The 15,345-nt window shown below is 47.2% G+C and overlaps 1 non-coding gene across 1 annotated transcript; it reads right to left on the bottom strand.

Annotated features, from left to right (window-relative positions):
• Window positions 1-15,266: 15,266 nt before the first annotated feature.
• On the bottom strand, window positions 15,267-15,337 carry trnag-ccc (transfer RNA glycine (anticodon CCC)). Its single transcript has one exon. It is a non-coding gene; the product is annotated as a tRNA-Gly (tRNA).
• Between the last annotated feature and the right edge of the window lie 8 nt (window positions 15,338-15,345).

Genomic DNA, 15,345 nt, shown 5'->3' with positions numbered 1-15,345 from the left:
TGACGGCGTTCACGGGCTTCGGCAGCGCTTCACCTTTTCGCTTTACTCTCTTTATTAGTGAGCCGGTCGCTTCGTCTTCCTCCCTTGTAAAAATGCACTTTGGCGCTAACAAACGGGGGGAGGGGGGGGTCCCTTTGGGGTAATAGTTGAAGCGGAGTTACTTGCTACGGTCTTGTGAATTTGACAATGAATTACCTCACAGAATTGCCCTCCATTAAAGCCGCTTCCAGTGTGTCGGGCCGGAGAGGCACGTCCGATCCTACGACCTGTGCGTTGCTTCTCTGAGGCCAATAACCGCCGTGTTACATTCTCGGTCACTTCCTTGGCTTGTCACTCGGTACGTATTAAATATCGGACGTGGAGGGTGTGTGTGCGGTGGGAGGGGGGGTGTGGGATTACAAAAGGCGTTATTCACAGAAAGAGAGGGAAATTAAATCCAGATTTCACCGGACGGAACCAGAAAGCGCCAGAGAGGGCGGAGCCGGAGACGAAAGCCCGCCTTGATTGGTTCAAGTGGTCGCGGACACAACGTTTTTAGGGGGCGGGGGGGTTTGGAACGTTTTTTTGACACGCGAGGCAATGGACGTCACAGCTACGGCGTACGGTTGGAGTCACGGCCGTTTTCACCGCCTCCACCCATCGCTCCCCGCGTCGCCCGCCGAAGCCTGGAAAGCAACACGTCCGCTTGGGGAAGAATGTGGGGCCGATCGGTGCCAGGAAAGATGGCGGTTCGGCGCTCGCTGCCTGGACTTCATTGTGTGGATGGTGTGCGAGTCCTTACCGTCGCCTGATTGGCTGTGAGACGAGGTTTCGTTTTCCATGTTTAACTGTCAATTTCCAGTAGATGTTGGACTGAGCGTGATTCAAGTTTAAACAAGCAAGTTAAAAAAGAAAATTGTTGCTGCGCTGCATCAAGTTCATGTCATATGAGAGTTAATTACCAGTTTATGATGTTTAAATAGTGTTCATGTCAACACCAGAGTTATAACGAACTGGGGATCAGGTTTTTTTCCCTCATCAATCTTCCAACTTGATGCATAAAAATACAAATGTTCCCTAAAAAACTAACCCAAAATTTCATTTTGCGTTACATTTTCAATGTATAGAATAGGAGTGCTCTAAGTCAAAGTTTATAAACATGAAATATGGCAAAAGAAATGTCGTACTCTGTTTTAGTAATCAACCCACTCAAGCAATGGTTTTGTGTCACAGCTCGCAGATTTTATATTTACATTTTGACCTGATGTTATTACAGCATCCAGATTTTTTGTTACTTTCGCACCATTTCAACATTCTGCCCGTTGGAATAATTCCTGAGTAGCAATAGAAAATAAATAGGATGCCAAGCAATGAGACGTTGTTGAAACAAAGGCTTACTCACTTAGACATAATGCAAGGAGCATTTACAGCCCAGCGTGACCCGGGAGCATGTGCAAATCTCATTAGCTGTATATCCAACTGTCCTAGCCTTCCAATTACTAAATTATAAATGTGAAATGAATCAGAAAAACGGCCCGGTGTTTGTGCGCAAGGGGGATTAATCTTGTCCTTATTATGCCAAAGGCAAGAGGCATTATTCATGAAAACCTTCATTCCTTACTCCCGCTCTCCCCTCCTGCAATGAGAAATATAACTCGGGGCCAAGAGCAAGCTTTTGCTCTCAAACGCCGCGGACCCTGACAAAACAGAGTCGTAATTATGTGAAATTATTGATATAAACAAACTGATAAACGGCCGTTGGGCACTCAGAGTTTGCTGTGTGTTTCTGGCAGGTGAATGCGCATTAACGTGCAGCGTTTGCACGTACTTTTATGGCATTGTGAGTGTTTTGTCCGTTTTTTGGTTGGGTGAGAGATATTTTGATTATTGTGGTATAGAGTCATTTTAGGAAATGCAGAGGAGGGTTGGTGAGAGGGGTTGGATTTCTATTACTCACCGAATTTTTAAAAAATGAAGTCACAGATGAGGAATAGAAGAAATGCTTGTTGGGTTGGAGGCACTCAGAACTGGTCGCAGCGCTCAATTGAAACCGCACTGCTTTCAAGAGCATCCGGGCCGAACCCAAACCTGCTCGGCAGTAAAAACCGTTAGAGAATCTTTAACGGGCTGCGATCCATTACCGAGGGTCATAAAATGTCCCCAGTATACACATCGTTACAGAGCGGGATGAGACTCATTGACGCGCCATGAGCTCGTAAGGACTGTGCAAGTTTGTGAAAGGGCCGCTACTGGTTTTGTGCTGTTTTTCCATGACGGTTATTGTTGAATTCTTCAATTTCCCTTGAAAATAACAATAAATAAAAGCTTCCCCTTCCTTCCATCGGCATGTACATAATGAGCTCACTGGGGTCCACGCGCGGCTCAAGCTCTGCGCTTTTGACTCCACTTACATTCACGTCAGTCCCGGTGATGTATTCAAACCTGCGGCAAATTACTCACCCCTCCCTGCTCCCCCCGACGCCCCCGACGCCCCGTGGACGTCGGGGGCGTCTCGTCTCTGATTGGTGGGCTTCGCGCTCGTTTGTCTTTGGCCCCCCCGGCGCTGGCCGGCCAGTGGCGTCATCCATCTTCCGTGTCACAGGCGGACCGGGGTGGTCAGGCTGTGCAGGGGGAGGCGCCTGGTCGCCCTCACCGGTGTCGCCGGGCTGGTTCTTTGTGCCTCGCCGCCCGCCGACCCACCGGGCCCGCCGGCTGAATCTGCCCTAAAGCGTCATTCTGCAGATGTGTTCAGGTTCCAGCGTGTTTCGGTGTGCGTTAATAGGAAGTCCTATAATGTTCTGATTGTTGTCAGGCGCTTTGGACCCGTCACTCCATCGCCTCTCTCTGTCACCCAGCGCAGACAGTTTGCCCTCCAGCGCTTTCCACCGTAAATAAGTCAAAACAAACGAACCCGAGGCTGACAGCGATGCTGACCTGCCGTCAGATCGTGCTCACGCACAAAAATAATTCTCCTTGGAAAAGAAAAAAAGGGCAAGACACCAAGCCGTTCCTCCAGTGCTCATTATGCTTTAATAATCAATTATTTTATTATGACCTGAAATTAAACTGCTTGAGCAAACATCCATTTATAGGAGTCCCTGAGTTCACATGTACGAGCCAAACATGAGACTAAAATGAATTCAAATTCTCCCTTTGTTAATCTCGTGTCTGCTCGGCACCAATCACAAAGCATTCTTTCCTTTTCTGTTGGAAATGGGGACTTTTACAGGCACCCCTGGAAATGACCCCAAATTGAAATATTACGAGTGGTGCAAATCGGCTTGGCAGCTATCAAGCTGCTGAAGACTAAACAAGTTGACCTCAATCCAAAAACCAAACGTCCCCGTTCCCCCGGGTTTCAAACTTTCTGGCCTTCGTCATTCTCACTTTGCCTCCCTGAGAGGTGGCCAAGACGAGCTCCCGTCCCCGTCTCCCTTGGAAACCCCCCCTTCCGTTTGTCACTAGAGCCTCTGCGTGCTATAAAAAGACAATGTCTTTTTCTTCTGCATATCTGCTAAGAAACGCATATATATAAATGTATCCACACCAACAACAAGGTAAGATCCCCATTGTATGAAGATATGAGGAGAATCGCATTGTTGTATTGGTACGGCAAACGTATCCAACATGGCTTCCAGTCCTAATTGGACGGCCATTAATCTCCACGGCCCCATTCGTCAGCGGTTGTTGTCATCGCTGTGTGTGCGCGGCATTGGGCGCAGGGCTCCGGTGTCGTTCCACTGTGAAGCCGCTGAGGGCTAAGGAATGATAAGTGGAGAGATCGACCTTTTGTGTGTGTGTGGGGGGGGGGGGGGGCGTACATGGCGGCGGCGAGCGGACCCTCGACCACTGCTGAGCATCCAGTTTCAAGACTTACGGAGGCACACAAGAGTCCCTTTGAAGAGCTCCTCTCTCTCTACCGAGGATTTCAATGCGGGGGATTGTTCATTTGTTCGTGGCGTGCGCAGGTGGCTGAAGGCCGGGACGTCCCGCGCAAACAGAGAGAAGTCGCCGAAACGAGAGATAAGTCGCGTTCTCATGATTGTACGGTGAACAACAGCTGGTTAGCTTAGCTTAGCATAGAGACTGAAGACGGGGGGGGGGGAACCGTTAGCCTTTTATTTTTTTGTTATGTAATAGACTACGTCGTCACAATATATACAAAAGACAAAACGTCTAAGTTGGTAAACATTTGTTTTTTCAAGCATATTTCATAAATGTTCAACTCTTCAAAAAGCAAACAAATCAGTATCCCATCAGAAAAAAAATGCGTAGAACCTGATCTAACTCATACTGTATATATTATTGTTTATTGAAACACAATCGGTTGAGCACATTTTTCAACAATATATCGGGAGGGTTAATGAGCCTTTCCAACATCGAATGGGAGTAGTTGTTGAAGCTTTAGCCCATCGTTTGTTTGCGGTTAGATCATCAGTTTTATTTTATGAGAGTGACATTGGAATAGATAAAGTAAAAACAATTGTTTAATGGGTTGAATCCTAGATTATGAATTACTCTAATTAGATGATTAAACCTCCTTGGAAGGATTACCGGTGCTAGGACCCAAAAAGCACAACTCAAAAACTGAAATCCAATCAAAGTTCTCTACTCGTTCAGTCAGGGTCAAAACCGGAATATCAGTCCAACAGGCAAACAAATCCAGAGGGGCAGGCAGGGAATCCGTAAACGAGAATAGGCGGGGGTCAAATCGTGGTCAAGGCGAGGTCAGAACTGATGTACAGACACGCCGGAAAACTTGGCATACACACAAGACAATCTGGCAGATGGCAAGTGGACGTATGGGGAGCTAAATAGTGAGGGACTAATGAGGGAATGGGCTGCAGGTGGGAAGGGCATGAGGACCAGGTGAAGAGAATAGGAGATGATCTCGTGTTGATGACAGGATCTGGAATGACAGTAGACTTAACGGCAGGCAGGCAGGAGAAAAAAACTAATAAGACGGAGAATTCGTGACACTACTCTCCGACGATTAAGAAACATCCACTACAAACCAGATTTATAAAAGCATAAAGGGAGTCAAAAGTGTTAAAAAGTGAAGGTTTTCCAAACAATACAGATTTCAAAACTGTGACTCTCTGTTCTTAACTCACTTTCTTCACAAAAAAAGGGATTATTTCATATTTATTTGTCAGCTGACGGTTGCTGATAAGCAACAGTATCACAGTATTTTACGGTTTTCCTCCAGAACTGTTTTGTACTTCCAAGGCTCAAATTGCGAAGGTGCGCGTCATCGGTTCGGGCCGACACTGGGCTAGAGTTGTTTAATTGGCGGTCGCTCTCCACCTCTCCGCATCCGCCCTCCCGCCGTGCGTCTGTGCTGCTCAACGGGGGGCCGCCATGGCACCCATCGTTTGGCCGCTCCGTCACGCGGCCGTCGGCCACTTTGTGGGGCTGCAGATATGATTTCCTTTCATGCAGTTGATTTTATGGTTGGCTTTGGTCTTTTGCTTCGACCCTGGAGGGGATGTTTTTTTCCTCCCAGGCGGTGATTGATTCTGTTTGTGAGCTGTCCGTCACTGAAGGAACTCAGCACGCTGGAAAGCCGGTTGATGTTATTTTCCGCAAGTGTCATATTTGACCTGCAGATCCGGCTGATCTTTGAGAGAAAAGTTAGACCCACTTGTTCGTTCAACCTTCTAGATGAATCAGGCTTTACCGCGTCCAGATCGGAGCATCTCCAGATAGATACATGTCTTTGCTCTCTGCTTTTTAGTTTGGCTCATGTGGTCCTGACCGAGGTTAGAACTTCGACGTCATCGCCCTTTTAGTTCTGCTCCGGTTCACTGACTTCTCCACAAATAAATACAAAGTCAAACGGACTGACGGCTCCAATGCGCCGAGACCAATCATCACGGTGCCTTTATGTGCTCTTTTGAGGTCTATTCTTGATTTTAGAGTGCATGAGCGAGTCCACAACCTGCCCTCTGAAAAGATGAAGTGAAATGGAAAAAAAAAAAAAAACGTCAATGGCTTCATGTGCTCTTCGCGTCCCTGTTAGCACCTTGTTCATCATCCAAAGCATGTTTAAAAGTGCTGTAACAGCACAAGTGCCGTAGCCGCTGACCTACAGCGGATTGTTTACGCATCACAATGGGCACGATGAGTGATTCCTATCCTTCACCCTGCTGTTGTATACCGCTCGCCGTGGTTTGATATGTGTTATTCTTGGGCTGCGTGTTTGAACAACGCGGATGATGAAATGCCAGCGGGCCGGTGGTAAAATAAATTCCAAATGATGAGAGCCTTAGAAGAAATAATTTAAACATTTGGGGGTTTCCCTTCTTTTGGCTGCCAGCGAGGTCACATCGTTCGCACAGGGCCGGATGGACGTGTGCGGCACGCTGGACTGATGAACAGACTTCTTCAAAAGTGACGTCTCGTCGCTGTTAAGGATTGATATCAAGCCAACACCATGTCTGGTACTGCGCTTCCATATTTCTCTTTTTACATATCAGTGTATATTCATTTCTTATGTGCCAGTACGCACACCCGTCCAATCGGCGCTCATGTGAACCGATTATTTACACAGATTTACTTTAATTATTTAGTGGTGGGATTTTTTTTTTTTACCAGAAAATATTCAGTAAAACTATGAAAGCAGGAGGAGACGGGAGTCGGTCCTTTGACAGAAAGGAGCATCACCGCCCAGATCTTACCAGAACGAAGAAAGAGACGTTTTTCCAACGGTACACGAGTCGGGTGGAATATTTAACACGTGCGTTTTTTTACGCGGATATATCTCGAACATCTCTGCAGTGTTTCATAACGTTTTGCGACGCAGTGATCCCAGATGTGGCCTTTTGTGCCGTCGTCCAGCTCGCCGCTCTCACTCTAACCGGCTGGGACACGCGCCACTATTTTGCTCCTGAGAAATCTCGGGTTCTCTTCTAAAGGCAAAGGGCTGTTTATACGCGCCGTGCCAAACTGCGTCCGTGATTGCAGGCCACCGGTTTGTTTTAATTAGCCATGGAGAGCAGTTCCGATGGATTTGAGTGTGACTCACCTCCTTTTTGCAAAACATCGGCCTCTTCCAAGTCCCACTGTTGCCCTTTTGAGGTTGGGTTTCATTTCAGATTAGTGAAAAGGAGGGTCCTTCCCTCATGTGTCCAGTAAAGCATGTGTGTGTGTGTGTGTGTGTGTGTGTGTGTGTGTGTGTGTGTGTGTGTGTGTGTGTGTGTGTGTGTGTGTGTGTGTGTGTGTGTGTGTGTGTGTATTTATGTTTGTGTGTGAGACCAAAGGAAAGTGTGGCTCTTGATAGGCTAATGAGGCTCCTAACCCTAACCCAAACTGCGAGGGACTACGAGCACGCGGTGCAGGAAAGACAACTCCAGCTTTTATTGTTGAGGGAAAGACCCCCAACGCTTCGGGCCGAGCACTCGTAACGGTTCAAAGCTGCAGCTGCATGAGGATCAGTTACATTCTTTATCTCACCTTGTAGAGCCTTTTTTTCCGAATGAGAACTGTAAATTTCCCAGAGCCGTACCGCTCGAAAGAGGCCGTTTGCGTATCTGCGGCGCTTTTTATCTGGGCCCTTTTCACATCAGCTCCAAATTGATTTCCTCGCAGCTGCTAACAGAGGTTGGAAGAAATAATATGCTCTAATTATTGAGTCCACAGGGGGGAGGTTACATAAAACACCGGGTGAAGAAAGCAGGCAAACTCACCGACATTGTTCTCCAGAGTCTAGAGAGAGTTACTGGCAGACACATTTGTGAGAAATGGCGTTTCCAGGTTAAATCAGCAATTCTCATTTAATAATTAAGTAACATTAACACCTTTTTAAAAGGTGTGAGAAAATATCTCATTTGCAGTGGTTTCACCCAGAGAAAGAGTTCAGTGAAAACAATTTAATAGAATTCTTTGACAAAACCGCTAGAATATATTACATATTTTGGAGCAACTCGCACCACAACCTCCGACTGCAAGCAAAAGAAAACCACATTAGAAACGAGTTGTGTATCTTGGAGGAGCTATTCATTCATATCAGCTTGTAAAATCCCCATAATTTACGAAACGCACACAAGGCCCGTCGGCCCGAGCCAAACAGACGCATCGCGGTGTGTCTTTATTGCAATTGGAAAAACGTGCAGAAATATAACCGAAATGTTAAACTCAAACGGTAACAATCTTTTATTGTTTTAAATTACCAAACGAAATGGTAATCACCTGATAACAAGGCAGCCACTCAGTGTGGGGACATAAAACAATGGCAGAACGCAGTGAAGAATGTCAGTAGTCAGAAAACCGTTCCCCGATTCCTGACTCATCCAGCTTGGCACATTAAAATAACAGCCCACACACTGAAGCAATTATGAGAATAATGTGCAGTGTTTTAACAGCTGTAGAGTGGGGGAGGACGGGGGAGGACGAGGGAGGACGAGGGCGGGGGGGGGGGTCTACGGGATTTGATGAGTCGCTGAATGCCTGTAGAGGAGGAAGCTATCACAATACCAGAAGTTAAGGTGCATTTTGAGGCAGAGTGAGAAAGAGCTTTCATGCCACAGGAGGGTTAACTAACCCACAAACATTGTTGTGTGTATCTGAGGCGTAATAAACCTGTTGAGGGTCAGCGTTGTTCCAAACATTGAGCTGTGCATGAAGGACTTGTTAGGTCTGTGCATTTCTTGAGGGAGAGACCGCTGATTTCTCGCCAACAGGGCGGCGATGACACTCTCAAATCAATGCGGCAAACACAAAGCTGACTAGCTTAGCTTAGCACGACTGGAAGCAGGGGAAACGTCCCCGTCCAATGGGACAAAAAAAAAAGACGTGATTGTCAGCAGTAGACTAAACGCAGAGGAGCTAGTTGTCAGTGGACTTTCTGGCTTGTTCTTGCAGGAAAGAACAACAAAAAGACAAATAAACCGGAACATTGGTTCAAATTAGTGCCGGTGACGGTGATTGTTTCGGCTCGAGGTCTGCAATGTGTTGCAGCAACAAATGTCTGCATGTATGGAGACAGCTGCTGATAGAGGAACCACGCCCCCCCCCACCCCCCCCCACCCCCCATCCAGATTATCGGCTGGTCCAGGAGTTTAAACTGGCTCCTTTCCAGTAACAAACCACTACCTTCAGGTTGCAAAAAAAACGCTCATCTTCCTCCTACAGCAACTCCTCTGGTTTCCATGACTGATGCTCCTCTCACCACACGAGCCCCTGGGAACGGCACAGACGATCCGCTCCATGACCCAAAACATCTGCTGCTAATACGGCTCAGTTTTATCCCCCGATCCAATAAGAAATGTAAAAATCCTCCATGTGACGTCTCAATGAAAAAACAACAACTTGCATAAATCAAGCTGGCTGCGTGTTGTTTCCCAGCACTTGTATCAACATGAGCGGGAACCTGCTGAGCTGTGAAAAATCGAAGCCAGGACACCCGTCGGATCTCCTCGGACCCCAAAAAAGGGTCTTTCTGAGCCAGGGGGGTCAAGCGAGGAGAGAGCACGGATCCCATCGAGTACGAGCAGCGGTCGAGTTACCGTGTCTGGAAAGTGGCACTTGTGAGTGTTACAGCGGACAGACAGTCGGTCCAGCTGAGGGGTAAATAGCAACCAACGCTTTCAGAAGTCCACTAAGTGAGGTAGAAAGTTATAATAATAAATGGAATGATGAAATGGGCCACATCCATCAGGATTATCACGCAAGGGCAGCGGTTCACCCCACAAAGCAGCTTCTCCATTAATGCAAACCGAATCACTGACTTTTCAAACAAACGCCCTCCTCCTCCCTCCCCGAAATGCATCATGGCCCCTCAAATCACAGTGCAGTTGTTTGGCCCCGCAAGCAAACGCAGGCCCCCTTCTTATCAGGCGACCCCTCCGAACAGCGAGGGCTCGGATCCAGAGGAGGGAAAACATCTGCACTCGACACGTCGGACCGCGGCGAAGCGCTCAAACTGTGAGGAAAAGCCCCCGACGGAGATGTCCGCCAACTCTCTCCAACGCGCTGGTCTTCAGGGCGCAACCCTCGCGTTCATCGGAGGACGCGGAGTCGCTGCAGGTACCGATTTACTGTCGGCGGAAAAGACGATTGTTATAATAGAAAAAACAGGTTCAAAGTACAATCCAGCAGGAGGCCCCTGAACGCCCCGCTCTGTACAACTCCAGCGTTTTTTGTTCTTCTTCTGTGGTGCATGAAAAACGTTGTCGACCAGGGTTATAATTCATTTTGTGCTCGTTTCTTTTTTTTTTTTTTGTAAGGGGGCAGGAAGTTGGAGTCAAATGCCGTGCTTCGCCCGTAAATCGCCCCCTTGTTCCAAGGTGCCCCCGCCACCTCCTCCCCTCCTCCCCCGATACGCGCCGACTGACCTCGGGAAGTTTTATGCGGCTGACCTTTGACTCTTGACGTCTCCGTATTTATGTCTGAGAAAACAGTGAAATTATGACACTTAACGCTGTCGCCTGCATGTGTCTGGCGCTGCTCTGTGATGACTGGGGCCCATTGAGACGACGGGTCGATCCCGTCTCTCTGGTTTAATGGTGACGCAACTGAAACACATTCACGCCGACGTGCCGCCAAAGCCTCATGAATACCACAATCGAGTGGATCGTACAGCCTGTCGTTAACGGTAGTTTCAGACTTCATCGGAAAATGTGCTTTCACTGGTTTTATGAGCGTTTAATTACGGGGACATAAAGTGAAATTTTACACGCAATTTCAACCAATTACAAAAAATAATTGTGAGGTTGCGCAGGTAGTGCTCAAAATCTGCTACATAAAATCAGCAAAAACAAACTGCTGGAGCGCCGATTTGCTGAAACACTGGGGACCACTGAAAGGGGTCCATGAACAGGTCTAGTGGGCCCCCCAGAGGACGGGGACGAGTACTGGAAGATCAGACAGCCCATCCAACTTCAACTGCAACAAATGCCACAGACTCTGGTGCCGAAGCAGCGGTGCGTTTGATTTTTCGTCGTTTTTGTAACGGTCTTCTGTGTAGAAAAAAAAAAGTAACCTCTTTGCAATCATCAAAACAGCTCCCAGATGTCCCGCCGTCAGAACAGATGTTCTCGCGCTCGCAATCAGTCGACTCATGAAATTGAAGAAAAAAAGCCAAGTCGAGTTAATTTAATAAACGCAAAAACCAAACCCGGGGGGACGAAGGAGAAAACAAAGGTCGTTTTAGTAAAAAAAAAAAAAAAGCAGAGGCTCCTCGTGTGCGGCCGCAGCAGTTAGCATGGGCCTCGGCTAATTCAGGTGTCCCCTCTGCGGCACATGCCGGGGCTTTTCTGACATGTAAGCGTGGAGCCATCCGTGTGTAACAACTTTGCACACTCATCTGTGGCGAAGGGAGGGGGGGGGGGCGTTGGTTGCAAGGCATGTGCACGAGCAGCCAGCAGCAGCCTCTTTGATCATCTTCTTGATGTGCGGTCACAGCGGTCTCGCGGCTCTCTGCTCTCTTTGGATCAATCAGTGGGGGTGGGGGGAGGGGTCCCCTCGAACGCCGGCGTGGTCCAACTCCCGCCAAACCAGAACCCGCTCCGCTGCGCGGATCCAATCAAAGAGCAATCACAACCCCTCTTATCTGTTTGGCGCGGCCCGCCGAGGAACCCCAATCAGCCCCGTATCTCGGTAATGGTGTTTCCGTTAATTGCCTCCCCCCCCCTTGGCTGTGGCCGTATCCCCTTTCGCTCGTGATCTCTATCTGCAAATGAGGTCAGGAAAAAAAGGCACATGGATCTGGTTACTGCCCGCTAACGGGGGCGGGGTGTCGGGGGATGAGATCAAGGCGCTCGCCGCGGCTCCCCTCGTGCTGATGTCACCGCTCCGTCGGAGGCCCGTCGGAGGCCCGTCGGCGTTAGCCTTCAGCTCTCCGGCCCGCCGCGAGGACACGCTGGGGGGCCTCCCGCAAGAAGAAAATTACCAAAGTAGCGTAGAGTATTAAAAATAAACCGATGACCCGGTTCATGAATTAATAATTAATGAAATGCATATATTGACGAGTTACATTGAACTCACCAGGAGACCACTCCCAGGGGCGTGGTCACTAACTTTCACACCTTTACTGATCTGTATGTATAAATACCTGTAGGCACCCATTGTTCTAGACTTCGCTGGAGGTTAAATACTTTTGATTTTAACTTTCAATCCGAGATGCCATTTGTCCGTCCAGAGTTTCTTCATTTTTCAAACACAACAGTAGGGTTGTTTTTCTTCAGATCAGGTCAACGTGAGTCAGTTCCAGGGCGAGAACGATTTGCATCTTCTCCCTCGAGCTCTCGCATCTGAGTCCCGGTAACGGCGTGATGTCTGCACAGCTCCAGGGCGAGTCGGCCACCCGTCTGAGTGACATGCAAATCCGCCCAAAAGAGAGAATATGATGCAGATCGGGATTTGGTTAAGCACTTTCTCTGCCATGACCGACCTGGTCTGGAAAGAGTGTTTTAAATCCAGCCAGGAGTCTAAACCGACTGACACAGCATGACTAAAAATTTTAAATAGCTTGTCAAATGAACTAAGATGCAAATACGCGCCCTTGGAGATGGAGATCGATGTGAAGCAAGAGGTCAGCCGGGGTCGCCTTTCAACACCTCCAACCCTTCAAACCCTCTGAAACCTCTTTCACAACGAGAGAGGGTGTGTGTGTGTGGGGGGGGGGGGGGGTAAGCGCTGTTCCTTTCAAGCCGCTCCCCGTGCATAAATAAACCTGTACCCTCCTCTCCACCGGCCAACCCTCGGGCCTGCTCCAGGTCTGAGAGCATTCTTCCATGAAGACTTTCTCTTTTCTTAACTTTGCTTTGATTTCACGCTCATTACGCCCCCCCCTCCCCCGTCCCCCGCAGCTCTGCCGGTCCTGGACAAGAGACCCCATACCTGATGAAACACTAGGGGGGGGAGGCTGTGCTGCATGATGGAGCTAAGCCGAGCTCGGGGTGGCAGGAGGGGATTGCAATGTCTGCCTGCGTCACTTTAACGCAGGATGAGAACAATAAAAAGTGGTGGGAGGGGGAGGGGGGGGGGGGGCACCGTTGTCCACAGTTTGCTGTTTTTCTGCAGATCAAATTAATTAGCGGCACAACGCTCCTGAAAGAAGAGATTCTCAGAAGTGTGACGTCTTAGCCGGCCTTTTGTTACTCCCGCTGCCCAGCTGCTGTCAGAGCAGAGGACCTTCTCCCTGATCTCCAACCTCCTCGCCCCTAATGATGCCCCTAAGGCAGCGGGGAGGGGGGGGGGGGGGTTACGGGGCAGGTGGTGGGGGGGGGGAGGGGTCTCTCTGGCTTGGACAAATGCCACTCACTCTGATGATATCACTCATTGTGTTTGAAGTGCTGCAGACGCACAATCCACAGAGGCCCGATGCGGCTTGATTTGATCTTTCATTTGATGCATTAACTGGGGGCAAACTGGTAAATGAGAATAAAACGGAAACACTCTGGTGAAAGCAGCAGATGTTAAGTGGCCGGCGTTGATTATTAGAACCGTTGGAATCTTGAGGAGCGTTTTTGTTCATCTCGAAAGAGAGCAGTTGCTGTGGGGGAAAAGTTTTCTCGTTCAAAGAAAGTGTGTCTAATCTTTTGAATTGTTTAAATGACCAAAAATATCTTAGTAACACAAATATTGAAACTGCTAAACAATCAAAATACCAATGGACACATTTTTAAGCACACTGCAAACTGCTGTAGATCATAATCCTGTTCTGGCCTCTATCTGATGATACAACATGGCCCCCTAGTGGAGGTTTTATGAAACACACACGCTTCCTATGAGAAAAAACACCACCAACTCAACAGTGGAGATGGAGTTCTGCTGACTCATCACATCATTGGATATGATGAGATACAATGTGAATCTTTCCATCCACACAGACAGTAGCAAAACGGAGGAAAACAAGTGGGCGAGGTTTCAGTTCGTTGGAGGAAAATCCACATTTAGGGTTATTAGAAGAGGTATTAGATACAGTGAGGGTATTTATGTTAGTTACTTATAGCTAACACTGTCAGGCACAGGACACGAGGGGAAGAAAGGAGTACAAAAACATACTGAAGACGCTGTATGCTTCTACACTTAAAATGCATTTTTAAGATATCATCAACAACTTTATTTCAAGAAAAGAATGTCTGTTCACAAGCAAATGAACACATTTACAAATAGAAAATCCTACATTTTGTGAATTTGGAAGACAATTGAGAGAAAGGATGGACGTTTTGTGAAAATTGTGGGGTTTTTTGCAAGGTGGGAATCTTTGATTTGATCAGCGTATCTGCCCCCAGAGGGTCCCGCTTCTTTGGGGGGGGGGGGTTGAATGTCATAAGGCACTCATCGGCGTCAGAGTTTGGTTCACAAAAAGTCAGCAGCCTCGATTCCCTTCCGGAGAGGAGGGCAAAGAAATGACCCAATCGCACATGGCATGCTGTTTGCTAAAAAAGGTTACATGTGAAAATATTGTTCTCCACGTCCTCTTGTCACACTAAGCCACTGTTTTCTCCATGTCCCAAAGTTTGACGAGGCCTCGGTCACAGCTGCTGTACAATGTTGACCCATCCACGGAGACTGAACATTAATGGGGGGCTTGAAATGGAAATCCTGCCTTGCCCACAGTGGTAGTGTGAAGGATTAAGTTCAGCTCCCTTATACGCACGCGCATACAAAAGTTTGCGTTACAGTTTTAAAGCATTGAAACATGTAGATAATTCTACTAATTATAAAAAGTGGATAAATGTAACAGACCTCTTGGATAAAAAGCAACATCAATGCGAATCTGTACTGTTAATAAAAAATACATTAATACGTTCAAATAAACCTTATCTATATAATCACAAAATATGGCTCACTGAAAGATAGCATACAATTACCCAAAATAAATTAAAACAGAATAATATGGAAAAGTGTGATTGAACAAACAGTTTAATTTAATTACTTCATAGATGAGCATTTCACCTCTGAATTGTTAGTGAAAGCTTCCCGATAGACTTTGCAATAATATGTTACACACCAAAAATATTTCAAATGTAGAATAAGAAAAAGTTTATTGAAACTATACAAGATCAATAAAAGACTAATTTGAAAAAGTTGTAGGAATAATAGCAGCAAGCCTGTATATCTTAAATATATGTAATATATGTATATATTATAACAAAGTCTAGGGTATAGTATCACAATACAATAATTAGATTGAAATTAAATACGGTAAAGTAGAATATGTTCTAATAATAAAGTGAATACGTATGTAAGTCGTCATAAATAATACCGCAATGTATATTTTGGTAACATACCCAGCAAAAGTGTGTAGAAGATACGTGCATTTTTGGAAGCAAAAGTGGTGCGCCGCCCGGGAATCGAACCCGGGTCGCAAGAATGGGAATCTTGCATGATACCACTACACCAGCGGCGCCCATGGAA

The sequence above is a fragment of the Gasterosteus aculeatus genome, chromosome 5, assembly GCF_964276395.1.
Source record: "Gasterosteus aculeatus chromosome 5, fGasAcu3.hap1.1, whole genome shotgun sequence".
NCBI classification, from domain to species: domain Eukaryota; kingdom Metazoa; phylum Chordata; class Actinopteri; order Perciformes; family Gasterosteidae; genus Gasterosteus; species Gasterosteus aculeatus.
This window is presented reverse-complemented; position numbering and strand designations above follow the sequence as displayed.